General features: G+C 44.6%; 1 protein-coding gene across 2 annotated transcripts in view; it reads right to left on the reverse strand.

Moving 5' to 3' along the window:
* The window catches only part of HIVEP2 (HIVEP zinc finger 2), a 170,238-nt gene extending 158,006 nt beyond the window's left edge, over positions 1-12,232 (reverse strand). For both annotated transcript variants that reach the window (XM_081140557.1, XM_081140558.1), the window contains exon 1: positions 12,011-12,232. The gene's annotated coding sequence lies outside the window, so the exon portion shown is untranslated. The remainder of the gene's footprint in view (positions 1-12,010) is intronic.
* Between the last annotated feature and the right edge of the window lie 7,531 nt (positions 12,233-19,763).

A 19,763-nucleotide genomic window follows, 5' to 3' on the forward strand; every position in this document is an offset into this window, starting at 1 on the left:
TTTAGGTACAAACACTTTAAGCTGGAATACAAGCCCTCAGACAATATATCCCAAACATTCTAACTGTTTTACCAATATCCATTAGATATGTATTTTATGTTGCCCTCAAATCAGATGCTCCTCTGAAAACACTCTTGACACTTTCCCATGTTGGCGCCTATCAAAATCAAGGCCTATCTGAAGCAGCCCCTTCTCCCATGAAACTTGTTGGGATCTCATTGGCCAGGGGTGATTTTATACCATTAATATTTCATATATGCCTCTCTTTTGGTCGTCAAACTGCTTATTTTAATTATAGCTCCCCTCACATAGTTCTTTGCCTCAATATAGTAAATTATAAAAGTTTTGATGATGAAAATAGTGAAACACTCTTCTTTGTATCTTGCATTCTGTTTCTATCTTTATTGTATTTTATATTTCCATATATCTTACACATGCCAGAATTACATCTGTGAAACTAGATTTGTATTAAATTATTATACATTCCATCTCTGTTCCAGCTGTAAAAGTTTCAGTAAGCATGTCTAGAAGGCCTGTTCCATAAAATGTTTCTAAACCAGTTGGCAAGAGGCTATATTCTAAAGAGTAACTGGAGATAAGCAATTTATTTTTTAGGACTCATAACGAACATAGCCTGGAGTTTGTTTCAGACATGAACAGCTTGATCCCCGAAGAAATTAATAAAATAAAAATAAAAACTACATACTAAAAGGTCTTGTTGGAGGAACTAGGGATATTTAGTCTGGAGAAAAGAATACTTAAGGTCCACACAATCGCAATCTTTAAATAACTATAGGATTGTCATGCAAGTCAATGATTGTCATGCAAACTTGTTCTGGATAGCTGCAGAGGGCCAACTGCTGATAAACTGAAGTGTCTGGGAGTGGAACAGGCCTCCCTAAGAAAGGAAGAAGTATTTTAGTAGAGACTGAATGTTGGCAGTCCTTGGTGATTTGTCCTGAGTGATTTCTCCTCGCTTGGTTGGGGATTAAATGGTGCCTCCAAAGGTTTTATCTAATACTGAAATTCAATGAAAGATATCACACTGAAAGTGTCCTGTCACCATTTGACAAATCAATGCATCAGATTCGACACCTAAGCAAGTTAATCAGCATAATTTAAATGAGACCATTTAAAGAGAGGTCCTAAATAAGTCGCCACTGCAGGACTACAAATTGTATTGGAGTGTCAGGAAGAAGTAAAACTTCTCCCAAATGCTAAACTAAGTCTGAAGTTGCAGCCTGCTCAAAACCAAGATCTGGCCCACCTGGGAAAAAGCACTTGTGTAAGGAAGCAAGGCTACGTGCATATTCCAAAGGACCTCAGAATCTCATTTCTATACCCTTTCCTTCTACCTACCTCAGTTTTTAGAAATACTTACACATCAGACATAAGAACCGTAGTTTGATTTACACAACTGTGTATTGTAAAAATTCCTTATGCAATTTAAACCAAAACCAATTGGTTTAAAGGAGATCACAAATGTTAGATACATTGTTAGGCAATGTTTGCTTTTATAGCTATCAGAAGGGTAAATATAATCCTAGCAGGCATCAAAGCCAGGGCAAATTTGTTATTAATTTCAAAATGTCCTCTGTTTCATTCTCATTGCTCCCATCCTATACAATCTGTAAGAATATAGAAAAAAAGACTAATTATCAAGACATTTTTCTCCCAATGTAAATTCTTGGGATTATTAGTTAACTTGTTAAATTTTTCCAGATCAGCTAGTATTATCCATCATAACTATTTTCAGACATCATCAGGTTTAACATTAGCAAACTCCTACCAAACATGGCCAACAATCAACTGATGACTGAACACATTTGGAGTTTGTCCATTAGAAAATCTAATCTCCACACTTAGCATCCAATTATCTGCTATATTCTATACTGCCAGGTGATTTATTTTAAAAGGTCATGTTGAATATTCTCAGCCACTTTTTAAAAGCTACATTTGATTAAATCTGGGCACCAAGTCCTTCACGAATATTACTGAGGTCATCGAACAAGTAAACAGATTACAAATTCAAAAACAAATGTTTTTGGGTTCCTTTTCTGTTGCTTGAATATGGGTATAACTATCTCAAAATTTTGTTACCAGTGTGCATTAGTGACCTACACAAAATGTAAGTGCACCAGAGGATATTACGGCAAGCCGTGGAGCTGCTGACCATTATCTTTCTGAAAACAATTACGTATGCCTGTAATGAGCTGCATCAATAGCAGTCAATTATCTCAAGAACACTCTACTAACCCTTTGTCATAAATGTATTGCTGTGTGTCAGATTTTTTCCCCAACAACTGAATTATTTCTCAAAACTTAGTGTTGCTTCATATCCTAAAAATAGCCACTCCAATTCTCTTGTGTGTTCCCCTGCTCTGTTCCCAGGAGGTAGGGCAGAGCTATAAACAATGCTTCATTTTTACAGATGAAACAATGAGATATAACAGAGGTACAGCCACTTCGCCTGAATCATTTTGAAAATCAATAATGAGGCAAGCAATAAACTGCTGGGGTCAAGGCTCACTGTCAGCCGCTCTGGTGTCCTCTGCAGCCTTTGGTGTGGGCCCTAATGAGCACATCTTCACAACAAGGACAGAAAAGATATTTGAAATCTCATTTTTCCCCCACCTAAACTTTGACACATGGCAAACAAATTGAATGACAAGAAAATACATCAAATGGATTTTCCCCTTGCTTAGAGAAGTAGAGGTTATTCCAACTGTAAGCACCAGGAGAAGAAGAAATGGGTAATTAGCAGCTGAACTTCCCATGACCTGTCCACACAGTGTTGGGCCAGCCGTCGGAGTGGTCCCGCAGGGCCCTGCTGAGTTGCAAAGACAGATTTCCTCACTAGCTTCAAATGAAAGGAAAAGATTCACACTCAAGCCTTCTCTCCTACACTTTTCTTTGCCTCCACAGACAAGGATATGCAATGGAAGAAAGGGACACACTCCCTCTCCCTGCTGAATTTATCCAAGCAGGCCCACCAAGAAACAACTCGTCTTCAAACCCCACCGTGACCACCTCGCAAAGCTTCCCTGAACAAAATACGGCCAAAGAAGACTGTTCTACACGGAAGAATCCCAGTTCAACTGTAAACTTCCCTATCCAACTGAAGGAACAAAATCACCCCAAGATGGCCCCATCTGTTCACGTGCTGGAAAATCTACCAGGAAGCACAGAGCCCAGGGAGACCTTGACTGTGACGGTAAGTGTTCGGGATCGCTGGGTGGATAGGTGGAGCAGTTGTTTCCTGGACAACGTCTTAAAAAGTGAACAGACTGATGGACTGTGGCTACAGGAGTGAAGACTAGCCAGGACTTCATCCCTCATTCGTTCTGATGACCGCCCCCCCATCTTATAATGGGTCCAGTTTTTCTTACCATTTAGACTGTTAGCTGCTTGAGAATTATGACTGTAAACATTCACCAAATATCTGTGCCATGCACGTTGTCCATATGTTTGTGAAGGTATAAATGGTCACAATCCACTAGAAATTTTATAACAAAAAATATCAGTAAAAAAACGGAAAATTCATTTAAATAAGATTAAAAATATGCATTCCAATATAAGTGGTGGCAATCGGTTCACTTTAACAGCCTAATAAATGCATCTTACAACAGAATGTGTCATTTGTAAAACTTTTTTTTTTCCTCTCCTATAAAACAAGAGTCTGGAACCGATTCTACAGGTTATAAAAAGCCATAATCCTGAACCATAAAGAATTTCTTTAAAACTATGCTATAATATTGAGTTATGTACAAATAGTATCTCTTCAAAAACTACCTTACTATGAAAACATATAGATATAATAAGTGAAATGTTTTCATTAGTGATGGACTAAGTCTTGCAGTGCTTCTTCAACTGCTATTTGGCTTGAGGGACCCAATATAAAAGTAGATTCCTAAAAACACTGGAAAGTAGTACAAGGACTGAATTCAGCCTATAACTTTCTAAATTAGTCCAATAGAATGTAAACACCATGAGGGCATGGGTTTTGCGTTTGTTTGCTTTTACTATTTTGTTCACTGATAAATCCCCAGTGTCTAGAATAGCACCTTTTCCAGAGCAGGTGCTTAATAAATCTTTGTTTAGTTAATAAATGTTTGTTTAAAAGTCAGTAGTCCCATGAATACCCCAGTTGTGTCTCCTAAACCACCCAAGGCCGCACAAGGAATCACTGGTTCTCCTGCTCAAGTTAGGTAATTCAGGCCCCAAAGGCTATTTTTAGACCAAAAACTCCAGAAGGACCATCCACAGAGAACCAGAGAATTTAGTTCACTTCATTACGATAGCACTGGCTGAGATCATAAGAAATACCCGAACTTAAACTAATATTTCCATTTGTGAACTGTTGAAAAATGTGCATTCTGACATCATTTCTAAAACCATCTCAATCAAAAGATTAATAGACCATTTGAAAGCATGTACAACAATTTGAATTCTTTTGTGTTTTTCTTTTGGTCTAATCACTTCTTACTAATAATCACAGCTATGAGGTATTTAATATACATTTACTATGTGCTCATTGAGATGGGTACACACATTCTCATAAAAATTTTGCAATGACCCTTAAACAGATATTATCATCCTCACTTTATAATCTCCAGAGGTTGAGTGGCTTTCCTAAATTCCCTTAGCTGGTGGTGGAGTTGGAATTCACTCTGTTCTGTCTGATTCAAATCTAGACTCTTAGCCCCTAGGTTACCTGTACATGTCACCAGCAGATGTACGTCAACTACTAGGGGAAAACATTGTGCAAAGTGATAAAAACGAATTAACAGTATAATTTGATGTTTACCAATTGCTTATGTTGCACGGAATAGTGGAAAAACCAAATGGTTCTGGAGCCAAATAGCCCTGAGTTCAAGTCCTGCTTCACTATTGACTAACAGTGTCCCTGCTAAAACCACTTAACCTTTCTGAATCCCGATTCCCTTAAGTGTAACCATGAAAATAATAATACCAAATATTCTCAGGGTTGTTATTAAGAGTGCCTGGTATGAAACCTGGCACAGAGTAAGTGTTCCTTAAGCCTAAATTCCCTTCCCTCTAACGGATTTGCTAAATTGGCACTGTGCTGATTTTTTTTTTAAGTGTTTAGTTCATCCTTATAATACCATAATTACAGAATATAATGACACTGCATTCTCTAGAACTACAAAGCAGAATTTATAAACTGATAGAATATGAGTTGGAAGAGGCTTTAAGGGCCATCTGTTCCAATCCTTTCCATTTCCAAATGAAGTCCAGAGCATTTAAATAACTTGCTTCCAAGTTTTTACAGCAAGTTCAATGCAAAGACACAACCAGACCTTATGTCCCTCCACCCCCACTCTCTCTCTACCCCCAGTTTTTGCCTCACATTGCACAGACATGGCAATGCATGTAATTTTCAGACAATTAAGCAGTATAAAATAACCTCAGTTTAATTGCATCCAATTAACAAGCCAAATTAGTGTTTCATATGTACACTATTAAATGAGTTGTCTGGCTTCCAAAAGAAATAAAACACTGTTTCAAATGAATCTAGCATTTCAGTGAACAAAGCTACTTACAATTTAAATTACCTTTCCTATAATCTTCTTTATATGGAGTTAGACTTAATCTCCATTTTAAAAGAAATGCTTTCTGCACTATCAGGATGAGAATTCAGACTATATTTCGAGTATCAAAATTTTCTTTCTCACGGAACACACACGATTTTCTAAGATTAGTATGTGTACATGTGCGTGTGCATGTGTGCACGCCTACCCACACATGCATGCCTACAGATCACTAAGCAAATACAAATGAGGGTGTGTCCACATTTACCTATGGCTTGGTTTCAAAAGTCCCACCTTTCTGTTGGGCTTCAGAAATCAAGTGAATCTGCCACAATGCAAATAATAAGAGCTGTGCTGATATCCTTTCTTTTTCAGAGAAAATGAAACCATCAAATAAATCTTTGTCAAAAAAAATGCCTTTCAACACATTGCACCATACTATCTATCCGGCAGTACTGTCATGATTTAGGTAGAACTGGGCATCGGTCAAAAAGTGGCATTCTAACGAAGCATGAAATTAATCAGCTATGTGTTCCTCAAAATATTTACACCTAAAAATATAAAAAGCTTATAATTTTAAGTATAACCATTTTTATAGGCCAGTGTTTGATGGTCCATTTACTATTGATATTTATGAATACTGTCTGGAGTTAGAAGTTTTATAGTAGGTTTGAAATAATAATTCAGTACTCTACTTAAAATGCAGTTCAAACTGACCATCTGCCACACTTACTTGACCATGTTTATCAAAACATTTTGATCACTTTTGTTATTTATTAGTTTTAAGATGTCAGTCCACAGGATGGAAGAACTCATTGTCACGCAGTGGTGTCAACCTTTATTACTTCTTTTAGGAGCTATAGCAATTTAACTGTCTTCTTGCCGCCAGGACACCCATCCCATATATGCTTATAATCTTTCTGAACACACACAACAGCACCGCTCCTCTACTCAAAAGCTTTAAGTGAGGCCCAGCTTTCTCACACCATCAGGAACTTTTGCAGGTTCATCTACTCCTCTCCCCTGGCGCTCCAACTACACCCCTCAACCCTCAAGGTCCCCAATCAAAAATCACTTCTTCCCACAAAAACCCTCTAATCTTTCTGTTTGGAAAAAGACATGTCTCCATTCATACTCTATAGCTAACCCACAACTAAACCCTTCTAACTGAAGTCAGCACATTGAATCGTACAGATTTCCTATGGGCCAGGGATCATTGATGTGGAGGTAATGTGATGAAACAGCTGTCACCACATCCCTACTCAAACTTCTAGGCCCTGCTCCCCTGAATCCCCCCTCCAATGATCAGTCTCTAACATGGCCAATGGTAGGATCATCACATGTCCTGATTTGCTAAGGACAGTGCCCCCATTTATGCCAGGTTAGGTGATCATTCATGTTATCAACCTGCCCACATGGTCTGACCTCACCTTGCACCCCCTCTCTTCTTATCTGCGCTTCAGCATCATTGGCTTGCTATCTACTCCTCAAAACACTGCACATCCCCCAACCTGAAGGCATTGGCATTGTTCCTTCTTCATACAATACTCTTCCACTCCTCGCACCTGCCTTTTTCTGCTTGACTCACTTATCCTTCAGTCTTATTCAAACATCACCTCCTCAGAGAGGTCTCTTGTTCGACCCCAAAACAGGGGTGATATACCCTTTGTAATACACGCCTTTGTATTTCTTCCACAACACTTACAAGAAATGTGACGTTACATATATTGGTCCACCATATTATTAATATCTGTTAACCCCACTAGATTAGAAATTCCTTTTCTGGTCTAGATCATCATTATAACCTTGGTGTCGAGCACAAAGCCTGACCCATAGGAAATACTTGTGGAATGAGTAGATGAAGAAATTGCATTGACTGATGATGACTGAGGCACTGTCAGAGTACTCTGAAGAATGGATTAAGATTATGTGTGAGTTACAAGTCAAAAATGCTGGCTGGCCCTGAGTACTTCCTGACTTTACATCCAACCATCTGGTGACTCAGAAGTGGTTGGACAAACCCCACCTGCTTGCTACCCAGATTCATCTTTAGGCACACAAACATCATTTTAATCTCTTCTCTCCAGAGCACTTTCTTCAAATATGCCTAAATATGCCTAAACAGTTAGACTTCAAATTTTAGGCTGCTAGGAAATCTAAAATTATAAACAGTTTTGGAATAAATCATGTCATAGTTAATAACTCAAATAATTCATGACACAAATTATCAAGCAGTTCTGATTCTATTCCAAACGCAGTCTTGAAGGCAGGACAGTCCTAAGTCTATCTTCATGTTAGTATCCACGGTCCACCCCAGAGAAGCCGAAGATTGCACAGACCAAGTAAGCTATGTTACCCTCTTGCACATGAAGACTTGGGAGTTGTGTCACAATAATAGATAAAGTGCTGAAACATTTTTCCAGATTACTTGAAGCCATCTCATAGCAACAAAGTCTGATTTATAACATCTTTTTTGTTAGCATTGCCTTAAATAGCATATGGTAAGCAATGCTTTTGATTGTGGTCATCAGAAACAAACAAAAAATTATATCACTTATGCAATTTCCTTCAAATACACACAATCTTATTTTCACAAAGTTTTCCCATTTTTCTCTCCATCCTCTATGTCCATCCACAGCTTCAAAGATTGAGGAGCCTCACTGGAACATAAAGTTTTACTCAAGATTAATAAAGGCTTTGCCTGTATGGTTACAGCAAACGCACACATGTGGGGTGGCTTGAAGTTTCTCAAAACCTGAAGTTCACTGATTTGAGTTAGCAAACTTCCTTTGCTCCTTTTCAAATATAATTTTAAGTCACAACATTTATATACCAGTTTTAGCCAAAATATGAATTCACAAAGAATTCATATGTAAATCAGTTAACTAGAAACACATCATTTAAATTGTGAACTATTTCTCCACCTACAGGACTACTGCACAGACTAACAGAGAGTTCTGCTGATGCTGACTATGAATCAAAATGTAAAAACAGTGTTTATTTTTAAGAGACTTAGGTGATTAGCAGCCTGTCTGATCCACAAGCATCTATCCCATGGATCTTAGTGGATCTTAGTCACTTTTCCTTTATTATAATAGTTACTACATCAGGTATTAAATTATTCCACATCTTAATGGATTACACTTTCAATCATGCCAAATAACATTTTCAATAGGTCTTTAAAACTACTTTTTCTATGTTGAAGCTTACCGGTTAACTTCAGCTAATAAGTGATAACTCAAAACTCTAAAACCAACACAAATAAAGTGCTTGCTATTTGTTAATGCTGCCATTAAAATAAGCCCTGCTTTAAAAAAATAAAATAAATAAGCAACTTCTTAACTAAGGATTTTTCATTTTAAATTGGAGAAGCATAAAAGATTCTACCTGGGGTTTTCTGAATCATGACAAAGTGCCAAGGCTCAAGCAGACACATGTACCATTATTCCACAAGGAACGCCTGCATACATGTTGCCTCTGTTTTGTTGTCATAGTAACAAGAACATTTGTAAACACATCTCAGGTAAAAGGAACTTGATCAATCAAAAGATTCTGCTGGCTAATCATTCAATGTAGTTAAACAGCATGATTTCATTATGTAATAATATACACATAGTAAATCCATGACTAACAGAAGTATAGAAAGGTTTTATCTACTTTAACGGTATTTTTGCAAAGGCTTCCACAAGGATCTTACTACTTAAAAATCACTTAAATTTTAAATTTGTAATATCATTAATATACATACCTTCCTAAAATTGTCACCGAATCAATTTCACATCAATTTAATCACAAAAATCCTTATATGAATATAAGCAGTCTTTAATAAAGCCAGCCACGTAAAATACAATCGCCATAACAGGAATATATATACCAATAAGCAAATTTTGCTTTACACCTGACCTATCTTCAAAGCAAGAAACACAGGCAATTTTCAAAAGGCTCACCATTGTAATATAACATTTTTCTGTAGGTAAAAAATATACTGAATATTTCCACCCTAGTGGTGAAAGGGGATTATGACACTATCAGTATTAAATAGATGTTGGTAAATCCCTTTCACCTCAAAATAAACATGGACAGTTCTCATCATGACTCGTGTTCCACAGGAATTCTGTCTTAATAATGAAAATGATACCCATTTTACTCACATGAAAGGCATTTCTGTCTTGATAAACTATTTGGTCTATATCCTAAAAATCAAACGCAATCTACTCATTACACAACCTACTTAGTTAAAATTTTGCTTTGGCACTCCTATAAGGTGAAAAAGCACAAGGCATTTATAAATTCTAATATCTATGTAAGACATATATAAAATATACATGTACCTATGTAACATAATATATATGCAAATATTTAAAATAACTTGCTTTGCTCAAGGACAAACATCACCAAACATTACTGTATCACTGGAGGAAATGTTTCTAATAAAGTTAAATAGCCTTTTTCTAGGAGGCTAGATCATTGCAAATTTAATTTAAATGATCTTATAAATATTTCAAGTAATTTCTGGGTTTGATTATGCACTGCAAAAAAAAAACACTGTACTGAGAGAAAAATCAATAGCCTTTGACTAAGGTTCAGAGTATGCTACGAAAACCCCCCCCAGTTCTCTTGTGAATTACCAAGGTCTAGCCTTTGAGAGCAGGGGAGAGTACCAATATTTATTTGGAGGTAAACTGAGTTATTTTTAAATTAGCAAAAAAGGAAGAAAATCAGTTCAGATTTTCCATTGTAAATGAAAGTACCGGAAACAAGCCTTTTAATGTTCATTTCAGGCCTAAGTAACTGTGCAGAGTCTAAGGTTTTCACAAAGTCAGTGCACACACCGCTTCCTGGGCGATGTGTAAGCCATTACAGGTGTCCCAGGGCCTCCAGTGAAACCCATGCTCAGGGGATTCCTCTGGTTCTCCCCAAAGCTATCCCTACTGCCCTCTACCCAGCGCACATTCTTGCCCATCTCCTCCGAGTGTCTTTACTGAGGACCCTCTCGCGTCTCGGCACTCCCTCGGTCAGAGTACCCACTTGCCCTCGGCGAGCATGTAGAAGCTGTCTCACTAGGGAGGACTAGTTCCTGCAGTCTTTTTTAGGTGGATGCTTTCAGAGAGGAGAGGAGCCACTTGAAGAAAGCCCCCCTTCCCCTCCTGCTTCTCCCCACTGGGAGCCACGTCCCCGAAGGACACCACCAAGGGACACTTCCTGACCTTCTCTCCCCTCATCCAATTTGCGCTTGGAGGGCTGGGGTCGTCTTTTCTCGGGTCCTCTGCTGCATTGGATGTGTTATGTAAGAGGGACCGAGCGCGGGAGGCACATGCGTATACGGCGCACGGATCTGTGATAACAGCTGGGGTGGCAGAGCCGATCGCGAGTCTCCCCCACCAAATACGCCAGGCACCGCGCGCACACACATCGCCCCTTCCCACCCGGCCACCCGGCCACCCCCACGGCAGTGTTTTCCTGTCTCACCCCTTCCAGTACCAGACGCACAGAATGGAAAGGCGGGAGGAGGGGTGAAGGGAGGTGAGAGGAGGAGCAGCAGCAGCACATCTGCTTTGATAGCAGCCGGCAGAGCCGCCGCGGCAGAGAGCCCCTCGTTAACCCCCTTCCTGTGGCTGCACCACGTCATGGAACATTCCCGGAACGGGCCAACGTTCCACCCACTTCAGGGAACAGACATAAAGGCGCAGACCCAGCTCCCCACGGCGCACAGCCCAAACACACATGTCCCTTCCCGGTCCCCGGGCAGGCGCACAGACTAACACGCATGCAAACCGCCCCCACCGGTGTCCACGCGCCCCCGGCCGCCCCGCGCCGCCGGGAGCCGCGCCGCGGCCGGTGCACCCGCAAGGCGAGGGCGCCTCCGCCTGAACCTTCCATCGAGACAGTCCCCTCCTTCCTCGCTTCCTTCCTTCTCTCCTTCCTTCCTTCCTTGCTCGGCGGGAGAAAGGAGTCACTGAGATGCCAACAGCCAGCGCCTTCGCCGCGCTCCCTCGGCCGCAGGCCGGCGGCCCGGCCCCCGCGCCTCGCGCCCGCCCGCGCGGCCCCGCCGCGGCCCCCTCCCCCGCTACCTGCTGACGGGCGGCCCGCGGCCGCGGCAGCCGCAGCGGTGGCCGGGCGGTGCGCGCCGGTGCACGTCCCTCATTAGTAACCAGGCACATTCCTGCCTCCAGCGCTCGCGCGGCCCCCTCCCCCCAGGACATTACGCAAAGCAGCCTCCCCTCATCTGCATAGGTCAGCGGCCAGGGTATTCCCCGCGTTTCCCAACGCGCCGGACCCCCCCCCCAGGTCTCCCCCATCCCCGCCCCCTCCGACCCTCACCCTCGGGAAGCCGGGAAGCACCGGGGGCGCGCGCCGGGAAGGGCGAGGGAGCCCGGCGGAGGCTATTTCGGTGTAAAGTGAAACAAGCTCCCCAGCGCTCCAGGAGGCAGGAAAAACACAGCGCCCAGGCCACTTACCGAGCCGAGAGCCTACATTTCTGCCGCGCCGCTCTCCCAAACGCTCAGTCCGCCCTCGGCGCGCCCCCAGGCTGCACCCAGCGCCCCAAAGTCGAGACGTGCAGGGATATTGTCAACGAGCCAGGAGACCCTTCAAGTTGCTCCGGGGTCCTGGGAGTCTCCACGTCCAAGACACAACTTGGCCGAGACTCGTGCCACAGTCAGCGGAGATGTCGGGGTGGAGACCCTCCTCCGGGGGGCGAGGCAGCGCCCCGCTCGCCCGCTCGCCCGCTCGCCGGCTCTCCGCCCCCTCGCCTCCCGCCGGCCTCCCGCCTGCCGCCCGCCTCGGGCCGCGAGCCCCGGGCGCTGTCAGCGCGGCTGCGGCGGGGCGACAGGGGCGGGAGGAGGGCGCGACGCGGCGGCCCGAGCCCGGCGGGCGAGGGGATCCTCGCGGCAGCAGCGGCGGCGGCGGCGGCCGCTCACCTGGAAAGTCACCGCCGAGGAGGAGGAGGGGGCGGGGAGCGAGAGGAAGAGGAGGGAGGGGGGGAGGAAACCCCCCTGGTGCCCTCGTTCTCGCTGCCGCGGCGGCCGCTCCTCGCCGAGGCTGAGCGTGTCTGGTGGGGGGTGTCTGGTAGCATTTCCTTAAGGACAGAGGGAGGGCGGGCGCGGAGGGAGGGAAGAGATCCCGACCGCCTGCCCGGGCTCCTCTTTCATTTATTTATTTTTCTGACACTGTACGGAGATGGGCCCGGGGCAGGGGCCGCGGGGCTCCGGGGGGAGCGGCGAGGCCCGGGCCGCAGCGGGCTGCCTGCGGGAGCCGCAGCGGCCGCCTCCCCTCCGGGTCCGCGGACGCACCGGGTCATTCCTGGCAGCGCCTCCCCGAACAGAAGTTACTAGGAGGAGCGCGCGGGCGGGCGGGGGGACGCGGGGGGGGGGGGAGACTCAGCCAGCGACGTCATCGGATCCCCCAGCGCGTCCCAGGGAGGGAGGCTGAACCAGAAAAACCAGTCTGGAGCCGGCCAGCGAGCGAGGGATGTGCTCCGCGCCGCGCGACGGGGAGGGAGGCGGCCCGAGCGCTGGGCCCGGCCCCGCGGCCGCCCCGGGCGGGAAGATCGCGGCTGCGCTCCCGCGCGCGGAGGCCGGGGAACTCCCCGGGGAGCGGGTCTCTACTTGTCCGGCAAAAACACTTGGGCGTCTCTGAGAGCCTGAGAATTTCCTTCAGGGCTGTGGAAACCTCCCCCCTTCCCCCACCTCCCCCATTTTCCATGTCATCGTTCCCCGTCTCGATAACAAGCGGAATTATATAATAATTAGTATTCCCATTATGGTTTTGTCCGTGTACCTCTGATCCTTTGCCTTTCCCTCGCCCCCGCCTCTACCGATCATGTCATCCGTCAAGATAAAACAAGATCAGACCGCTCGTAGCTCCTGGAAGCGTTTTCTGGAGCTTTGCAAAGTGTTTGGTTAGCACTTTCCATGCCCCTGCGGAAGCACGAACTTTTCACGCGCTCCAAATGCCCCGATGGCCTTCCCTGGGGTCACTCACCAGGGCGCCCTGGGCGCACCCAGCTGGGGGACCGCCGCTCGCCAGCTCCGGGGAGTTCAAATCACTTTGCGCAGCGGCGCGAGGAGCGGCTGCGGGTTTCCCGGTGGGCCGCGCGGGGACCCGCGGCGAGCGGCCGCTTCCAGCCCGCGCGCTCCTGTCTCCTTGGAAGGGAAGCGAGTGGAATCACACCCAGCGCCCGGAGGACGGGCCGGGGGGCGGGGGAATCCCAGGCGAGCGAGGGACGGAGCTCCGGGCTTCCTCCCCGGCGCGGCGACACCCGGGGGACACCAGGGCTCCCTCGAGCCGGTTACCCTGCTAGTGTGGACTCATGTGAACCCTCCGGGGAGGTTCCCAGGAGGCCGCGGCGGCCGGAGAGCTGCGAGCCGCAGCCAAGCCGGGCTGGCGCCGGGAGCGCCTCCTCCGGGTGGTCTTCCCGCCGGGCGGGGGCCGCTCGCCGCCCTTCCCGGGAGCAGGAGCGGCCTGGCGGGGGCGAGCGGAACCCTGCCCCCGGGCGCCGCGGGCCCAGCGGCCCTGCCCCCTTCTCCCCCCTCCCCCTCCTCCCCCAGGCCGCGCCGCCGCCCTGCCAGGGGCGGAGTAAACAAGAGACGCAAGATTTGACCTGGCGCGACCCGGATTTCTGGCCGGGGTTCCCCCTGAGCAGGTGACTCTGTGGGAGGGGTGGAAATTAGTCTCTGGAATTCCGGGCCAAAGACGTTCGCTGTGGTTCTGCTTTTAAGGCAGGTATTTCACCAACTGCGGAATTTTTCGCGTCTCGAGTTTCACATTTCGTGGAAAGGAACCAAATGTCAAGTCATATCAAATATTCCTTTCCCTTTCCATTAAAAACGAATATATTTAAAGGGAAGGCAGCCTCTTTAAGGACTGCGAGAACAGCACCGCTAGTTTCGGTTTTGTTTGGTTTTGTTTTCATTTAAACCTATAATCAGTGTGAGGTCCTCCCCAAAGGCGACACTGCCCTGAAGGACGACTCTGCAAAATAAAGCAGTTGGTACATTTTTTAATGGACTTTTTTTTTTCCCCAAAAAAGAGAAAAACCTGAATGACTTTAAGTTTCCCTGTGTCCTTTCAGGTTTATCTCATTTAAATTCGGAGCCTACTTCCACTTAACCAGCTTCTTTCATTGTTTAAGTTCTTTAATATTCAGCCCTTCTTAACTTGATGCGCTTAATAAAAACTCCCCCAGTCATCATCTTCTCTTAAATGTCTGCCTTTGCATTTTTTTAACATCCAATTAAAATGCAAAACGTGATTTTCAAAATGTTTTTTTCACTTCCAAACCCACCAGCTACATACTCCCAGAGTCCATTTTTATTTAATTGCTTAATAGAGAAGATTAAGCAGTTTCTTTAAGAATCCAACTTCCCGTCAGCACACACAACAGCAGCTGCCCAAGCTCCCAGAAACTAAGCAAAGAAAGTAGCTGGCAGCGTTTTGCTGCACCAGGATGAATGTTAGTTGGGATCTTAAAAGCCTCTTTTAAATAGGAGGTTAAGTGGTATAATGTGACTATTAGAATACTCAGGTAATTAGACAGGTAAAGAGGACCACCCTAAACACAGCCTTTAGTCAAACTTGGCTTCTCCTTGCCTTGTTCCGAAATTATCAGGCCCTAAAGAATAGGACCTGAAGTGAGTTGAAGCAGAAGTAATAATATTTGTGAGTATATTATGTCAACTAGGTGACATCCCCTCTGCTGGGAAGAATTACTATCTTTAAGTAGATACATTCCTGTCACCAGCCCCTCATGCAATATGCCTGTCCAGTTGCTTAGTTGTAAGTGTAATAGATTAACAAGAGAACTCCTCTCCCCAGAAATCCTCAGAAGACGAAACCAGCTCTGGTAAACTGTGCACTGAGCCCAGGGAAGCTCTGAGGAAAGCAGGGCTGGGTGGCCGGAGCTGATTCCACCTGGGCACCCATAGGGCTCATCAACAACAGTGTAGCAACTTCCTTTTTATTGCTCATCATTATTATCACTTCTCATTTCAAAGGAAAGAAAAATCTAGTAATCTTGATTATGAGGTATTCAGATAGTTAAATAATTAATTTCCACACGGCAGTATAGCATTTTCTCAGTAAGAAAGCACTTCAAACTGAAAAGCACTTACATTCACAAAATATTTATTGAGTGCCTGGCTATGTGCTAAAGATACTTAGGATACATGTGAACAAATCCCTGATTTCCTGGAGCTTGCATTCTAGTGCGGGGGGCGGGGGGGGGGGGAGGAATAGGATAGAAAATAAACATAAGAAATAAACAGTGTTGGACATTGGAAAGTAAAAAGAGTTATAGGTAGGGGGACATAAAATAGGGTAAGGATGTCTGTGGGATGAGGTGTTGTGTTGCTGTATTAAATAGAGAGGCCAGGCCAAGGCTCGAAGGAAATGCTTTAGCAGGGGAGGTAATCTGGAGTAAAGAGCTTTGCAGGTAGAGGGAACAGCTAAGATAACGCTCTAAGACCAGAGCAGGCCTGGCATGCTTGTGGACCTCAAGGGAAACAGTACAGCTGGAAGAGAATGTGACAGCCACTGAACAGAACAGTCTCCCAGGCCACCGTGAGGACTTTTCTCACTCAGGTAAAAGCTTGAGAAAGGGCAGGTTTATGACCTTTGCCACCCAGTTCCTCTGAATCTGAATCTTTGTGGGCCCAGGATTCTGCATTTTAATAGATGTTGCAGTTTATTCTTAAACATTCTAAAGCCCAAAATCTACTGCTACAGAGCATGCAGGCTGCTGTACCTTGGCAGGAGAACTGGGTGATGAGGTGATCTCATCGGTCAGACCTAGATCTGGAGTCGAGGGTGGGCCTCATGGAAACAGCAGTTCCCAAAAGAAAGAAGCTGTACAGGAGGTAGAAGGGGGTGTCCACGATATCCCTTAAGTTTTGACCTTGGTTTCTTGATTTTTAAAATTAAGGAGATGGTCAAGATAATGTGCCTGATTCATTCTGGCTATAAACTTAAAAAAAAAAAAAATCTTTATTGATTTCAGAGAGAGAGGAAGGGAGAGGGAGAGAGAGAGATAGAAACATCAATGATAAGAGAGTCATTGATCGGCTGCCTCCTGCACGCCCCTGACTGGGGATCAAGCCCACAACCTGGGCATGTGCCCTGACCAGGAATTGAACCACGATCTCCTGGATCCTAGGCCGATGCTCAACCACTGAGCCATGCCCAGCCGGGCTGGCTATAAACTCTTTATAAATCTCTGTAATAAACCCCTTCACAAAACTGTGCTAAATAAACTGGCATGCCATCCCCACAAATAAATTTATAGTACTTTATATAAAATATTAAAGGGGTTACCTGCTGTGGGGTTCTGATGACTAAAGGAAATATAGCCTTGGGTCTTGGTAAAGAAGGGTAATTTAGAACTGCCCTTCTGGTGGAGCTCCCACTTCCTCCCTACTCATCTGCTTTCATTGGTATATAGAGAAAAATTAAGCAGTGTCATGATTTTTGTGATGTGAAGAATATTTAGGTCTCCAAAAATTAGTTGAGGAAAAGAGTTTTGAAGGAAACATCTGCCGGTCTGCTGAATTGTTTATAGGATATAAGCCAAACGCTCTAATGTAGGCTAGGTTCTTTATCCCATTATAACCTCCTTTGATTGAGGAATGGAGGGGGTGGGGGTGGTAATTAAGGACTAATCAGCCAGCCTCATAGACTTACTGAGACTCAAGGTGACATCTGTTAGGATTGAAAGACCAGGCACTCATCCTGTGGGCTTTCTTAGGATGGGCGGAGCTCAAAGACATCTAACCAACCACATATACCCCCTTACTGCAGAGCTTCTATAGGTATATTCCAAAGACCCTCTGTAGCAATGTCTCTTGAAATGCTTATTTAAAAGTCTGGGCTGCCCTCTAAACTTATAAAATCTGAATCCTCAAGATTAGAGTGTGGGAAACTCCATGGTAAATAAGATACCCCCCATGACTCTGATTCTCATTAAAGCTTGAGAATCATTGATTTACGCTTTGGCCCTAAGATCCAATTGCGGCCGGCTGGCTGTCTGAAAACCTCCCACCCCACTCTTTGTCACATTCCTCAGGTTCCATCTGATCCCTTACGGCAAGTCAATCCTTTTTATTCTTCAAAGACTCTTGTGGCTCTCATTTTAGCCAGATTTCATCAGTGTAAAAATTTGTTAGGAAAGAAAAAACTCCAGTGGCGTGGGGACAAAGGCAACCTGGCTCACAGAATTAGGAAAGGGCGAGGGAGAGGTCAGTGGGTGGGGATGGGCAGGATGTAAACAATGCTTTTCTGATTTGACTTTTTAGGTTTTCTGGACTAGCCGTGTCCGCAGTTTAGGGAAAGAAACTGCACACTTCAGCCGTCGAAGTTGCTTGTGAAACTAGCTTCTTACATTCTAGAGGGCACCCCAGAAACACCCACTTCAGGTCTTTATCCTAAGGAAGACTAGCTCACTGGTCTCTCAGGGAAAACCTTAGAGAAAGAACAAAAATCAGATCAGGAAACAGTCAGTAGTAGGAATAAGGCTCGGTTCGGGATTACTGAAGCCTGAACTACCCCCTTAGATGGGGAGGGGGCTTACAATAGCATCCTTAAAATTTAAGCCCATCGCACTAGCCCTACTTTCTTCCATCATCCTCCCCCCACTCCAGAATGGGTTATAGTAGAAATTCCTCCACTGAACAGTCACTGCTTGGGGTTAAGTCTTTCATCTATTGAAATCTTCCATTGCAATCCAAATATAAGTAGCGAGCTCTTAATATCCTAAGCTCTTAATGAGTCATTAACTTCTTATGAGAGATTAATTTATTAGATTTCTTTTCCAGAGTGACAGCTAGCTTAGGACTCACACTGATTTATCTTGACAAAGTATCAGGTGGGGATGATAGAGAGCTTTGGAGGGGGTGAGACACAGGGGTCCAAAGCTTGGGCAGGACTGTTGGGGTACACTAGAGGCCTAGGGATTGGACACAGACTGAAGGGGGAAGGGATCTGGAAATTCAAAGTGAGAGACAGACAGAGCAGAAGCAAGGTTTTTGCACCAACTGAGGATGTCTCTGCTCAGGGCCTGTGGAGAGGGCATGTGATGATCTAGGCTTCTTAGACAGGAGTCGGGGGGGGGGCTCTGTCGGCCCAGAATACAGGTCCCAGCTCTGACCTTGAACTAACAGGAGACTTACTTCCCCTTTCTGGGCCTCCACTTCCTCATCCAAAATACAGTGGGGTTCCCTTATAGCCAAAGACTCTGAAAATTAAACTCCTGACAATCCAACAGGATCAGCAAAAAAAGGGAGGTTGGAGGAGAGGGGAGCAGAAAGGAAAAAATAGGGTAGACTGCTTATCAGGGACCATCGCTTTCCTCCCAAGCCCTTGTAGCGGTTTCTTAGGGCAAAACGTCAGTGTACAGTTTTAAAGAAATTTCTGGAGGGTGGATAAGTAATGAGTAACAATGAGGGGATAGAGATTTTGGTTTAAGCTAGGGCCATATAAATTTGACAGGCTACATGCTCAGAAACAAGAAGAGTTGTTCATCATTATCAGCCTTAAAACATTGGGGGGGAGGGTATTTTTCTTTAATTTAGCCAATGAAGTCTTTTATCACCACCTTAAACTTTTAGGGTTTCTGAGAACAATGATTTGACCCACTCCTAATCTACCTGCTGGTCAACTCTCTGGTAAATTTGACACTCTTTTCTATAGTTTTGAACCCTGAGTTAAGAAGAGACAAAAACAAAGTTAAATGGTTGTCATTTACAGCAACACTGCACAAAAACAAAGCTTGTGCGGTGATTCAGGCCCTTAGCTAGAAATTTTATGTAAGATAAGGTAGCAAACTGAAAGCATTACATCAAAGAGAAGATGTGCTGGTACAAGACATTATTTCAGACCCACAGGAGAATGCTCTCAGCAGGGAAAGGGATACTAAAATTGCAGAGATGCGCAGCAGGGTAGGTTCACTCACTGTTAGACTCGATCACAGCACAGTAACTACTGGAAGGTTCCATGCAACCATCAACATACATAATGACCCCAAACCATGAAGAGAGGAGTGTGTCACAGCCATACATTTTGTATAAAAGAGGAAGAAATCTATGATTGTTTAGAAAGATTTCAAAAGAGAAAATGAAAATGATTTTAAAAATATTTTGTACTCAGAAGGGTTAAGGATTCAATTATTTGAAAAGTCCTCTTATATAGATGAAACCATTCTCATTGATTTTTCATAGAGGA

The sequence above is a fragment of the Miniopterus schreibersii genome (genome assembly GCF_964146895.1).
Source record: "Miniopterus schreibersii genome assembly, chromosome: 6".
NCBI classification, from domain to species: Eukaryota; Metazoa; Chordata; class Mammalia; order Chiroptera; family Miniopteridae; genus Miniopterus; species Miniopterus schreibersii.